Consider the following 13543-nt stretch of genomic DNA (forward strand, 5'->3'; position numbering starts at 1 on the left):
AACTCATACAGATGTAAAAGTTTGCATATATTTAAAGTTTAAATCATTTATTATTTCAGCATATACAATATCACTTATCCGATACATGTTTCTTTACGAGCAACCAGAAACCTAAAAGAGATATATAGATTGCCACTCTACCACATAACATGATTTTAGAACGAATAACATGATTTTAGAACGAGTGTGGTGAATGCGCGACATGATGTGCTAGTATATAAGAGCTACTAACTCACAAATGCTAGAGCAGTGCAAATATCAACGGAAGCTCTTCAGATAAATATACAGAGCCACCTGCAGTGTGTCAAGGAACGAGCTAACATGCTGCTTCGGGAGTCCGAGTACGTGCGACTTCCAGGGCAATGAACTCGATCGTACGGTAGGTCGTCGGCGCAGTCGGCACGCGCGGTAGCTCATCTAGGTACCTACGCATGGCCGCCTCTACCGCAGTACCGCCTGCCATCTATTAAGTCCATTCATAATGCATAATGCATATAGTTGGCGTTCGGCCTTGGCCATCCACATCAAAGATTCGCTGCCACATCATCCTCGTGCGGTCCCACGAAGAATGCGGAACCAAAGATGGTCACTCGTTCTTCAGCCTGTTCGAGGGTTGGTGGCATGGGGAGAGAAGGCAAGAGAGGCGTTGTGGAGGGCTTCGCAGCCCCGTCTTCGCAGCTCCGCGCCGCACCGAGGAGCTTGCTGTCATCCCCTTCTCCACACTGCCAAGAAGGTCACGACCCTCGGCTCTGCGTTTCCGCGGGGCTCGTCGCCATCCCCCGCTGCCCACCACCGACCTCGTCGCCATCTCTCGATCCTCTGGAGAGCTCAACAACCGTCGCGTTGATCTGGAGGCTGTCGGCAGAGGACGCTCGCGACGAGGACAGGAGGGCCGCAGCGCTCTGACGCCCCGATCTAGTCCCCGTCGAAGCTCGATGGCCAGCCTCGAGGTCGTCACCGGAAGGGGAGGTGAGCGCGGCGGCAGCTGGGAGAGGGACGGAAAGCCATCCTCGGCTTGCTCGCCAGCCGCGATCTGTGCTCGTTGGTGAGGCCAGCCTCGATCTCTGCAAGCTAACAATTCTAATTTTTCCACCGCTGCCCCGTGGCGAATGTACTTCAAATATGATAACAAGACTGAACCAGAACTATACCACATTGCATGAGCCTGCAAAAAAGCACCATCAACATTAATCTTAGCCCAACCAGTTCTGGCAATTCCCATGAGCTGCAACCCACGCCCAAAGTTCTATTTATCTTCGGGTTTGGGGAATTAATTTGTACTGCACTCAAAACTGCCTTACCTTTTTACCAGGTTCTTGTACCACGGCTTGTGCAAAAGAGTCATGGTAACTCTGTAAGAACATTGCAGACCTTGCCACCATCTCCTCACCTTTGCCATGGACAATATCATTACGTAAATACTATAAGCTCCCCAAAACAGCACAAGGATATGACAAGAGTTAGTTGGTACAGAGCTAAGAAGGATAGACAACCTTTCGCAATCACGCCAAAAAAATTAAAAGAGCTTTCCCCTAGGAGAGCCCAAATCCTGCACAGAGCATGTCGTAGAGCTTTCGCTTTTTGTACATCTAACCATTGTGTGAAAATTCTCAATTTCAAATCAACAAATCGTGCACTTTTCTTATGTCACTAATTGCCTTTGAAACTTATTGGCCTAAGTAGGGAGATTGTCTCGTGCGATGCGGTAGGCGAACACTCTAACTTTCTAGGGCACGTTTGCTGTCCAAACCATGTACCAGCAATGTCTACTCCCATCAGTAGCATTGCTACAAGAACTTCCATCTTTTAGTTCTCTTTCTGCTAGCACCAATTTATAAGCACTGCGTATTGAAAAGATACCATTTTTCTCGTAATGCCAGGTAACAAAATCTTCAGATATTCTCGGTAAAGGCTTGACTTTTAGGATTTAATCAGCATCATGATTGTAGAAGTGTAAAATCAAAATGTGTTGATTCTTATTCTGTGATGAATAATTGGCATCTAAGATTATTGGTTTTAATATTTGGAGATTATTGGCAAAGTGATTTGCAGGTGATGAACAGATACTGCTGGATTGTCGGGTCCGGTCAAACTGGGCAGGTGCTACCGGTCAGACCGGGCAGCCCGCGATCTGACTGGTCGAATTGGAGGGTGTCTAAATTTGGTACAATTGGAGTTTGTAAAGTTAGTTTCTTTTACGAGAAGGTTTCCTAGAGGATTAGAACTTCTTGTACAAGTTTGGTTCGTGGCTTTAGGCTGCCTACCTCGTGTATATATAGAGAGGGAGGGTGTGGCCTCCCGGTATCGTTTAAGAGAGCATTGAGTTGAGAGGATAGTTAGGGTTTCGAGTTTAGTCGAGATTTTGTGAGGAGTACTGTTGTTGCACTTTGTAAACACATAGAGAAGTAATAAAGTTGTCATCTACTTTGAGAGTTCTTCGATTTGTGTTTGCTCGGGCTCAGCGGTCCAACTGGCAAGACTGACGGCGTCGAACTGGTTAGACCGGCGGGGTAACGGCGGTCAGACCGGCGGCGGCTATAGGCGATGGCGGCTGATTACAGCGGTCAGACAGCTGGAGTGACTACTACGGTTAGACCGATGGTGTCCAGGCGGTTAGACCGGCGCATCTACCTTAGTCAGACCACGTGTCATCGATTCGAGGGTAACTTTTAATTTCGCTAAAAGTTTTGGTTTTGGGTACTACAACCATTGACCCTCTCTGGTTGGCTTAGTTCTTGCTTTTTGATCCTACAAAAAGATTAGTGGAGATACCCACTTTAATCTCGATTTCTCTTTCTTGCCTGTTGCCTTTAACCCAGCAGCCTTTGGGATCCATTGATCTCTCCAAATATACACCTTGTCACCATCCCCTATTCTCCAAATTAGGCCTTTTTTCAATAAAGCTGTACTCAGTACTTTTCTAAGACACGGAAGACGTTGGGATGAAAACTAGATCAATGAGGTTTCCGGAAGGATAATACTTTGCCTTCAAAATTCAGAAAGGACAAACTTGGAAAATATACAGCCGTAGCACACTAACAAGTTCAACTTGTAACAGTAGAAGAATTTCGGCAAGGGCAAACAGGGAAAAATATATAGTGCAAATACTTGAAAGTAGTAAAATTTTTTACTTATGGAAAAATATATAGTGCAAATCTTAAAAGTCTATTTTTTTAGGCACAATTACTTATTTGGCTCCGTTTGGAAGTATAAATACTACCTCCATATTTTAATTTTAATGTATGACGCTGTTGACTTTTTATCTAACGTTTGACCATTCGTCTTATTCAAAAAATTAATATAATTATCATTTATTTTATTGTGACTTGATTCATCATCAAATGTTCTTTAAGCATGACATAAATATTTTCATATTTGCACAAAAATTTTGAATAAAACAAATGGTCAAACGTTGTCTAAAAAGTCAACGGCGTCATACATTAAAATACGGAGGGAGTACTAAACTGATCCTACTTTTTTAGTTTGCTTATTTGACCCTGCTTTTCAAAAATGAATACTCCGTCTGACCCTGTTTCCACTACACCGTTAAAGTTTCATTTTTTTGAAAAAAAAAAGAAATTTAACTATTATTCGTATTGACCAAACTATTCTGAAGAAACCCCATCCACATCTAACCCTATCCATTCACTCCCGTCTCTATCTTGTCTATCGGCGGCGGCGGCGGCACACGATTGGGACGAGCGGTGACGGAGGGGCGTGGACCTGTGGCGGCGCACGCGGAGGTAGCAGACCTGCGGCAGCCCGTGCGCGGAGGAGGCGGTGCACGCGGAGAAAGGAGAGGTGGCAGCTACGGCGAGCAGAAGGACCAGCAGCAACGACGAGCGGAAGGAGCGGCGGCAGCTCGATGACGACGAGGAGGAGCAACGGTGGCGGAGCTCAAGTTGTGGCGGTGGATCCGGCGGAGGCTGGGCGTACGAGCCGCAGATTTAGCGGCGCCCCTCTCCCGTGAGCTGGCGAGCTTCGGCGCCAAGCTGTCACCGCTCGTCCTCGGTGCGCCGGCCTCCTCCTTTCTCCGTGCGCGTGATGCCGCCGCCCGCCCTCCGCACGCCGGCGAGCTCCAGCGCCTCACAGGGCACTGCTCCCTCCGTCGCCGTGCGCGCCGGCCTCTGTCTTCCTCGGTTCCTCTGCACGCGTACTGCCCCCGGGTCGGCAACGACGACGACGCTGCGGCGAAGATCATAGGGAGCCGCTCCCTCCCTCCCCAAGCGCGCCAGCCTCTGTCTTCCTCCACGCACACCGACGACGACACTGTGGCAAAGATCAGGGCGCCACTCCCTCCATCCCCACGCGCGTCGTTCTCCATCTTCCTCCATGCGCGCGCCGCCGACGGTCAGCAACGACGACGACGATGCCATGGCGAAGAGCATAGGGCGCTGCTTACTCCCTCCCTCCCCGCGTGCGGCGGCCTCCGTCTTCCTCCGTGGGTGCGGCGTGGCGACGCCGCCGCCATGGCAAAGAGATTATATTTTTTTTTTGGTTGCTATCCAACATTTTGATATATTTTATTTATAATTCCGATAAAATAGGGTCAAATGACCAAAGGTAGAAGAGACATTTTTTTCGCTCAAATTAACACCGTTATATACCCTTAACAGAATAGGGTAAGATTGGATCTTCAATTTTGAAAAGAAGGGTAAAATAAGCAAAGTTGATTAAAGAGGGTCAAATTGGTAGTTAGGCTTCAAAACGATGCGTAATTGCCCCTTTTTTTATCTTACTATAGACTAGTTTTTAGGTTTGCAACTACATAATTTTTCGGGGCAAACGGGTGAATGGCATATAGGAAGGGGCGGAACGACTAATGCGCATTCCTGATTAGTCACACGCGCGAACGTCCCAATTTCTCTTTCAACTATAGCGTTCTGTTTCCTCTCTTGGTTTGATTCCGAAAAGTCTAACAAGCAAACATGCTATTTCTATTTTCTGCATTTAAGCACATGGGCTGTCTCCCATTCTGGATTTCAGCATATGGTCTGCATGCGTTGAAGTTTTCTTAGGGCTAAATGCATGGACATTTTCCTGCATTGGCCCTCTCCCGTTGTTTGCACCTTTTGTTTTTCTTTTTTTCCCATGATCTTTCAAAAGTGCAAAATGTTCATGGGCGGATGCAGCTTTGTGATTTGTATGCAAACTATTTTCTACCAATAATTTGTGTATATAAAGTTTATATACATAAAATTTGTACATATAAAGTTTACATATAAAAAGTTTATACATGTAAAGTTAACATACATAAAATTCATATAGAAATAATTTTTTAAAAAATATTGTGGGTTTTCATCCATAATAAGAAAATATTATAAAAGACTTGGCATCCCTAAGATAAAATTTATATCTAGTAATAGAATTTATAGTAACTAATTTCTTTAATAAAAGATTTGAAATCACACTTTAGATAAAAAAATATATTCATGTATATGTATGCAGAAAATCAGAGCATCATTGCAAATACTAGGTTTGGAACTTCTTATATACGTCGTAAACTCGAGTTGGGCCGAAAACCAAAAGACCGAACTACCGAAGTAGGCAGGCAAGCAAACGTGAGCTTCAAAAAGAGTTGGTTGTCTTCGTGTTGTGCACATGGGTCTGGTGACGCTACTCCTGAAAAAAGCTTAGCGTGGTTTTTTTTTTTTTTTTGTCGTTTCTGATTCGCTAACTTCGGCTCCAGCGAATGCCTGCGTATCAGACGCACAAGGGGGGTATACGGCTAGTCACTGACCGGTGAGCCTTTCTTATCAGGTAACCGATAGTTGAATGTGGTTTGGTAGTGATACAGATTCCCTGAAAATTTTAGTGTTCCGTGAAATTTACTCAATGGAAAGTGGCCAACATAAATATTAAGACAAAATGAACTTAAAAAAATACACTCTGAATAAAATACTCCATCCGTCTCGTAATATATGGGATTTTGACATTTTGCTTGCACTGTTTGACCATTCGTCTTATTCAAAAAATTTTGAAATTATTATTTATTTTATTTGTGACTTACTTTATTATCCAAATTACTTTAAGCACAACTTTTCGTTTTTTATATTTGCACATTTTATTTGAATAAGACGAGGAGACAAACAGTGCAAGTAAAAGTCAACTCTTGTATTATGGGACGGAGGGAGTATATTGTATGCTTGTCCTAGGCTGACACGCCAGTCCCACTGTCTCCATTTAAACCATTTCCCCTTTCCAAGCTGCAATTGACATCTTGATCGGTTGTCCCTCGAATGGGGATTTCGGTAGGAAACATGCAGCTTTCTTGCTCTCAATTTCTTCGAAGGTGCAAGTTGCCACTTTTTATTAGATGCTAAACACTAAATAAACTACCGACATCACTATTATTGGTGTGTCTATGGGTTTACCAGGTTCCCATTGATAGTGTGCAAACCTCGGCGCACACTCTGGCCGGTCGTCAGTTCAACCACCCGCCAACTGTTCGATCAAATGCCTCCAGGGCGTCTACTTTGCCATTGCAATTCCCATCTGCGAGAAAAGCTTCGGCGAGCAAACACAGGTAATTCATGTACCTTCTCCGTTCTATCTTGCCTTATTTAGTCTATTTCTCTCCCTTATGTATATGCTTATAGGTGGTTTTGTGGTTTGGGTTCCATGTTTTTTACATATAAAAGGCTGAAAAAGAAAGAGTATATTGCCTTCGATTGGACCAGAAATTAGATTGTGTAGCATCAGTTTATTTGAAGAGAAAATTCCTTAAACTTCACCGGTTTCTTATTTGAATTGTTACATGGATACATCTGGCACCAAAAAATTTGTGAAATAAGTCTGAAATGACAACCGTTCTGTTATTTTTTAACTTAATGCAATTTTTCAAGAACTCTGGTACAAAGTAATTTGTAGGATGAAAATTTATTATTGGATGCTTGTTCATTTTGTTTCAGGTCTTGCATTTGAAAATATCTGAACTGAGAGATCGAGCACTGAATGGCAGAGTCTGTGGTGTTTGGAATCCTATGCAAAATTGGATCAATATTGGGGTCACATCTGACGCAGGCATTAGTTTCACATCTGGGGAAGGAGGTATCAGTTTTAATTGAGGTTGAAAGCATTGTAAAGCAAATTAGAAGTGAGTTTAGGTTGATGCAATCTTTCCTGCAAGATGGCCAAGAAAAAGAAAGCTCCAGCAGGCAGGCTGAAACCTTTCTGCAGGAAGTTCAGCAGATAGCATTTGAAGTTGAAGACATCCTGGATGAATTTGTCTATTATTTTGGCAGAAAAGAAACCCCATCTGTGGAATTGTTGAAGAACTTCTTCAGAAAATCTGAAAGTGTGATGCCATTGCGCAGAATAGCAGCAGAGCTCAAAGAAGTGCAGAATCGTCTCCAAAATATTCGAAACTTGAAACTTCAGTACAATATTGACTTATCTGAAGAAAGTGCCAGCTCCATCAGGTATGAAGATAGCAAAGGTCACACACTCCACCACATAATGCATAATAAGAAACTTGTCGGTTTTGTAAATGAGCGACAGAAGCTGCAAGAGTTGCTAATGGCAAATGAAAGATCATGCTCAATAATTTCCATATGGGGTATGGGAGGTTCCGGTAAAACTACTCTTGTCAAAACTGTTTCCGAAAGCAAAGCTAGCAAGAACCGTTTTGATTGCCAGATCTGGGTTACCGTGTCTCAAACATATGACATTACTGAAATAATGAGGAAGATTATACAGTGTGCATTGAAGGATACATGCTCAGCTGACTTAGGAAGCATGAGTAGTGAAGGCGTAGTGCTGATGCTCCAGGAGACTTTGCAGGGAAGGACATACATGATGGTCTTGGATGATGTGTGGGATACAAATGTTTGGTTCAGCTTGGAAGGCTTTCTAGATGAAAGCAGCATCAGAAGTAAGGTGGTAATTACTACTCGCATAAATGATGTTGCTTCTTTGGCAGAAGACAAGCGCCGTCTTCAACTACGAGGATTAGATGAGGCAGAGTCTTGGGACCTCTTTTGCATGTGGGCTTTCCGGCACGGTGAAGATCAAACATGTCCTCCTGCAATGGACCGAGTAGCAAGACAGATTGTTGGCAGGTGTGAAGGTCTACCGTTGGCTATAACGGCAGTAGGCAACTTGCTATCCTTCAAACGGCTGGATTTGATGGAGTGGGAGAAATTCTATAATCAACTGAACTGGGAGTTGCACAATCGCTTGGATAACCAAGGACTCAGCATGGTGACTCGACTCCTTGGTTTAAGCTACAAGCATCTACCGGTCCACTTGAAGAACTGTTTCCTTTTATGCAGTACCTTCCCAGAGGACTATATGATACGCGGGAAGCGGCTATGTAAACTGTTAGTAGTAGAAGGTCTTGTTGAACCAAGAAAAAACATGACACTGGAGGAGATTGCAATGGAGTACATAGAAAAGCTAGTAGATCGCTGCCTGCTTCAAGTTGCTCGGAGAAATAAGCTTGGAAGAGTATGGGAACTCCAGATGCATGACATTATCAGGGAGCTGGCAATTTCAATATCCGAAAAGGAAGGATTCTGCATGATACATAATAAAGCTCAGAGATCGGTGGTTGAGTGCGAGCCTCGTCGGTTATCAATTCATGAGAATTCAGTCAGAGTCCAGCTAAGTATAAATGCTTCACGTGTTCGTTCTTTCTATCAATTTGATATCGATTGTTCCTCCGTGTCAAAAGTGCAATGGGTATCAAGGACTGCTAGGTACCTGAAGGTTCTGGAACTAGGTAGTGTTCCAATCAGAAAACTGCCGAGAGACATTGGGAACTTGTTCAATTTACATTATTTAGGATTAAGACGAACCAAGATCAAGCAACTTCCTGAATCGATTGACAGGCTCCAAAATCTCCGAACTTTGGACATCTTCCTTACTGAAATAGCAAGTCTTCCACGTGGCGTAACCAGGCTAAGGATGCTACGCCATTTGATTGCTGGAAAGGCTGTTGCTTCTTATTTTGGCCTTGAAGATGTCTTCACAGGTGTCAAAGTCCCCAATGGATTATGGCGATCACTGGATCTAAATGTCCTCACAGGCATTTCTGCAAGCAGCAATTTGGTGGAACAATTGGCCAGCTTTACACAGCTGAGATCATTGAAGTTGACAGACGTAAAAAATATCCACTATACAAAGCTATTTGCATCCATCAGAAAGATGCAGCTTCTAAAGAACCTTCTTATTGGAACTGCCAATAGTGATGAGTATGTCAGCCTAGAAGCCCTAGATCCTGCACCTCAGAACCTTGAAATACTCTTTGTGAAAGGTAGACTCCATGATAGGGTTATATGCTCTGACCTATTTGAGGCAAATAGGCTAACCCTCATGGAGTTCTCTTGAAAATAGCAGGCTGAGCATAGATCCACTTCCATCACTATCTAATTTCTGTAACCTGACCCTTCTTGGTCTGTTCAACCATTATATTGGAGAAACCTTGCTCTTTCAGGCAGAGTGGTTTCCTAAGCTTCATACACTTACTTTGGCTGAGCTGCAAAATGTCAGTTCAATAGTGATTGAAAAGCAGAGCATGCCAAATCTCTATAACTTTGCTCTCATCTGCTTGACAAATTTAGAGGATTTGCCTGAGGGCATGGAATTCCTTGGGTCAGTTGAAGAGCTCAGTTTGGTGGGCATGCACCAAAAATTCATGGAACATGTACAAGGTTCTTCAAATATAAAAATTAAACACATTCCTGTAGTTGACTACTTTGATCAAACCAAAGGGAGGTGGGATCGACTTTCTCCACTTTATTTCGAAGGTGAGTCAAAAACCTGTCCATAGCCTGTCCAACATAGAGTTGATGCGTTCTTTTGAGCTTCAATGATTGATTCTCTTAATTTGCAAACGAAGGCACCAAGAATTGAAATTAAACACAAGCAAAGAAAAGATGGATTACCTGCACTCCGAGCTTATCCTATTCCCCACTCATTTCTACTATGTTCTCTCTATTGGCATCCAAAAATATTTCTATGTATTTTGCCACTCTTACATTAGTATCCTTTTGCCACCTCCATTCGGTCGATGATTGTGGACTTCCATTGTTGCCTCCAAAGGCCATTTGTTCTTGTACATGTGCAAAATTAACACAACACATATGGAAAAGGTTAGATATCATCATTGAAATGTTCTTAAACTTCCACAAAAAAATATATATGTGGTTCTTAATTTATTTTTGAAAATTATACCGTTAAAATTTTGTTTCTATTACATGGAAAAGTTTGAGGATGTTTGGAAGCTAAGCAATACTAATATGTGGCTGTGTGAAAATGTTTCTTTAAACATTTCATTTTGGTTTTTAGAATATTTTTGAAAAATATACCGCTAAAATTATGTTGTTATTACATGGAAAAGTTTGAGGTTTTCAGATTTTTCAATAAATATTTTCGCTGTAAACTCCATATATCTTTACCTTTTAGCTTAACAATTATATATACTACTTAAAAGATACTAGTGATGAGGATGAGTGGTGAATCTATCGTCACTCCTTCCACCAACTCCCTATTTTCTTAGGAGCTATTGCATTCTTAGCCCTACTTTGAAGTCCAATTATGATTTTACCCTCATTTTCTTAATTAATCTTAAGAACAAATAAACTATAATATTTGTTATTAATCAAGATGTACACAAAAGAAAATATGTTCGAAAGAAAAAGAGAATCAATAGCATCTGGAAGACTGAAGAAATAGGAGGCTTGACCAACATTTGGACTTGAAGAAATAGTATGTTTGAACATTTGCCAAAGTTGTGGCAACTAGGTTTGACCAAATAAACCTAGTGTTTGGTTCATGCCACAAGTAAGTTATGTCATAATTTTTTAGCAAGTTGGCCCACTTGTCATTGAGTGATTTTTTTCTATAACTTGTTACAATTGTGGTCAACAAATTCTTAGCCACACAATGTGTGGCATTCCACATTTTGCTAAATATTTTGTGGTAAACTATGGAACTCATCCATACAGCCTACTCTGCACGCGTTGACGACTAGCCGCCGTGGCCTGCTTCTCACGTCGCTATGAGTCGCCACTGTCAATCAGGGAGGTCTTCTAGTGTTTAATAGTAACATAAGTGAGGATCATGTCCTAAATCCACTAATACACGAGAAAAATGACTATATGGCTATATGAGTACAATAGATATGAGAAATTACTAATATACCCCTAAACACATAATACTCTTAACACCCCCACTCAAATGCAATGTGTATACAATAGCATTGTATTTGATGTTAGAGTTTGTGTCGAACTAGTAATATGTCCGTACTAACGTTACGGTGTCATAACATTTTTCTTAATAAGTTATTAAAATTCGACTGCAATGAAAATAATTTTCCTAAAATCTGTCCATTGAAGCTTTCAGTCCATGGTTATATATAAAAAAATATTATGATATAACTTAAAATTATTTATTCATAGTCATGAACGATTATATCTAATCAATTCAGCCTCTCCTGTGCACCATGTGCGCGCCATTTGCTACTCTTTCCTGCTGGCAACCATGTCAACAATACCACCATACCAAAATTGAAGCTAAAATGCCACCGATAATAACAGCCATGGCCACCATTTCAGTCACTTGACTCTTTACTAACACCCAAGATGCCTGAAAAGCAAGGGCCACAAAAAAGCAAGGTAATATTATGCCCAGCATACACATAAAAAATGGGGAGCCTCTAAATCGGACGTATTGAAAAACGAAAAAGGAACTTACAGGAGCATCCATCAAAATGAATCGTTGCCTATCACCATGAGCCTCTAAATGGAACTTGGCATCTACCATTACAATTACACTAAACGCTCTATTGACCATGGAATCTTTAAACTCAAGTACTCGACATTGTCAAAGTACTTGAACCTACAAACAAGCAGTCAATCACACAAAAGTATAAGTTTCTTACTTTCAGTTTAATCAATTCAATCAACTTAACTTACGCACGCACAACGGGTCTTGCACGCACAACGGGTCTTGCACGGACAGGTTGTGCATATGTTCTCTTCCTGTTCAGATTCAATGGGGCCATTTCTATGCGAAAACAATTTCAAAAGCAGCGAGAACACATCAGACCGCCTAAATGCTGTAATCACACTTATAGCAAAACAAACTTCATTGAGTTTGGATGATTTCATTAGTAACTTCACAACTTAAACCAGTAACTTCACAACTCAGATATATATCGTTGGAGATTGTAATATTCCTAGAGTGATGGCAATGAAAAGTAATAGGAGATATTTACTGAATCCAATATCAAACATGTATGGCAGTAACACGCGTATATTTGGTTCATATGTTCAGAAATAAATTAATCAGAGATATGACGTCCAACAAGAAGAATCAGTTTATAAACTGTAAAACCAGGTTATATACTACCTGAAATTAAAGCAACGAAATTGGATTTTCTAGGGGAAAGTGAACATTAGGGGTTAAAATTTACCTATAAAGGATATATATAGAGAGGTGCAGCACTAAAAACACCAGGATGGCTGTAGCCTACAAGAAGATAAATTAGACAGAGAATGAAAAAACAGTATGTTGATAGTGGTCAGTTACGTTAAAACCTGATTTGGAATTAAGCAAAGGAATTCATACAGTGCGTGGAAGAAAAACCAATCAAATGAGTAATCAAATGAGTGTACCAGGATGGGGATTGGGCTCACACCTTAGGTCCGCAGCCTAGATCGAGCACTGGACCAACGTCTCCGCGTTCACCCCGTCAGTGGACGCAGAAGAGATCAGTGCGGTGCAGACTGCCGAGGCCCCATTCGTGTATATATAAAGAAAGTGTGGTAATTGGAAAGCGATATTAGGGGATGAGCGCAATCAGGGGATTTCGAGCACGAATAAGAGATTTACACTGATCGGACTCCCGTTAGTGGACCCGCCACCAAGGCCTGTGACAAAAGTTTCCTTGTACCAAAAATCGCACAAAATAAGCCATGTAAAAATTAGGGCCTGCTTTGAAGGAAAATCAAGTTACCGAGGGTGGGGCCGCAAGCCAGGACGCTGCCGCCATGGGAGCCGACCGCCAGGATGCCGCCGCCATGGGAGCTGACCACCAGGACGCCGCTAGGACAGCCAGTATGCCAGGACCTGGAGGTGGCGGGCGGCGAATGACCTGGAGGTAGCGGCAGGCGGTAGGCGGCGACAAGCGGGCGTCGCTGTCTTCGGTGGCGACCTAGCGACGCGGTGGTGGGAGGGATCCTAGTGTGAGCGAGGACGGCAGGGAGAATCGCGAGATTGATCAGGAGTGGTGCGGCGCGTGGTGGTGATGGGCGAGATTGGAGGGGGAATGGGAGTTACGGAGCGACGGGGAGGGGAGGCCGCGTGAGGGGTGGTTGGTGGGTGATCTGGATCGTTGGTTGTTCAGTATGCGATTTAAGCTGTCCGATTTGTCCAATGATGAATGAGTATGAGTAAAAGTAGTTGGTGCATTATAGGGTAGATAGATTCATCCACTTCATCGATCCTGCAATGTTGTAGGTGGCTCATTACTCTCTCATCCTTGTCATGTTGATTTTCTCTTGTCTCACTGTCTCAGCTATATATATGAACACCTCCC

At 42.6% G+C, this 13543-nt stretch overlaps 1 pseudogene; it reads left to right on the forward strand.

Annotated features, from left to right (window-relative positions):
• The first annotated feature begins 6237 nt into the window (after window positions 1–6237).
• Window positions 6238–9995, forward strand: LOC127756839 (disease resistance protein RPM1-like; annotated as a pseudogene).
• Window positions 9996–13543: the final 3548 nt, after the last annotated feature.

The sequence above is a fragment of the Oryza glaberrima genome, chromosome 12 (assembly GCF_000147395.1).
Source record: "Oryza glaberrima chromosome 12, OglaRS2, whole genome shotgun sequence".
NCBI lineage: Eukaryota > Viridiplantae > Streptophyta > Magnoliopsida > Poales > Poaceae > Oryza > Oryza glaberrima.